Below are 1,192 nucleotides of genomic sequence, written 5' to 3'. Positions count from 1 at the left end.
TAATTACCAAATACCAAAATTAACCTTTATTATAAAACATTAAAATCACTTAAATGATGTCTAAGAATGTCCACTCATATTAAAAATGGGCTATAAATCACTTAACTATTTAATTTCAAAGCCATTTAATACCTTTAGTTGTTAGAACATCACTTTTTGCACTTTACGCGATTTAGTCCTTTTTATTAAATTAAGCATTTAAACGATAAAATTTCTTAACAAAAATTTCACATAGTCATACTATCATACTGTAGACATTAAACTAATAATTAAATAATTATTTTGACCTCGTATTTGTGATTTCAAAACCACTGTTTCGATTTGACTAAAAACGGGCGTTACAACTCTCTCCCCTTAAGAATTTTCGTCCTTAAAAATCTTACCAGAAAAAAGATTAGAGTATTGTTTTCTCATAGCTTCCTCAGGTTCCCATATAGTTTCTTCTACCTCATGATGTTGCCAAAGTACTATCACTAAAGCGATGCTTTTGTTTCTCAACTCTTTAATTTCTCGAGCTAGAATTCTGATTAGTTCTTCGTTATACATCATATCAGGTTGAATTTCAATCTCCGTCGGAGAAATTACAAGCGATGGATCTGATCGATACCGTCATAACAACGAAACATGTAAAACATTGTGGATCTTTTCTAATTCTGACAGTAAAGCTAGCTGATATGACACTGGCCTTATCCTTTCGATGATCTCATACGGCTCGATGAATCACGGGCACAATTTGCCTTTTGTGACCAAATTGAAGAATTTTCTTCCACGGAGATACTTTTAAAAATACTCTATCGTCGATTTGAAATTCAATGTCTTTACATTTCAAATCCGCATAAGATTTATGTTGATCTAAAGCTGCTTTCAAATTGTCACGAATTACTTTCACTTTATCTTCAGTCTCTCTAATCAAATCAACCACGTGAATCTTTTTCTCACTAAGTTCGGTCTAGTACAACAGGGTTCAACATTTACGACCATACAATGCTTCATACGGTGCCATCTTTATGCTCGATTGAAAACTATTTTTATAAGCAAATTCAACCAATGGAAAATATTTCTCCTAATTGCTTTCAAACTCTAAAACATATCAACGAAGCATATCTTCAAGAATCTGGATTACTCTCTCAAACTGACCGTCGATTTGGGGATGGATTGCAGTACTAAAATGTAACACCCTTCACCCGTATTC

This window comes from Gossypium hirsutum, chromosome A10, assembly GCF_007990345.1.
Source record: "Gossypium hirsutum isolate 1008001.06 chromosome A10, Gossypium_hirsutum_v2.1, whole genome shotgun sequence".
NCBI classification, from domain to species: domain Eukaryota; kingdom Viridiplantae; phylum Streptophyta; class Magnoliopsida; order Malvales; family Malvaceae; genus Gossypium; species Gossypium hirsutum.
The sequence above is the reverse complement of the archived record's forward strand: the minus strand, read 5'-3'. Positions refer to the sequence as shown.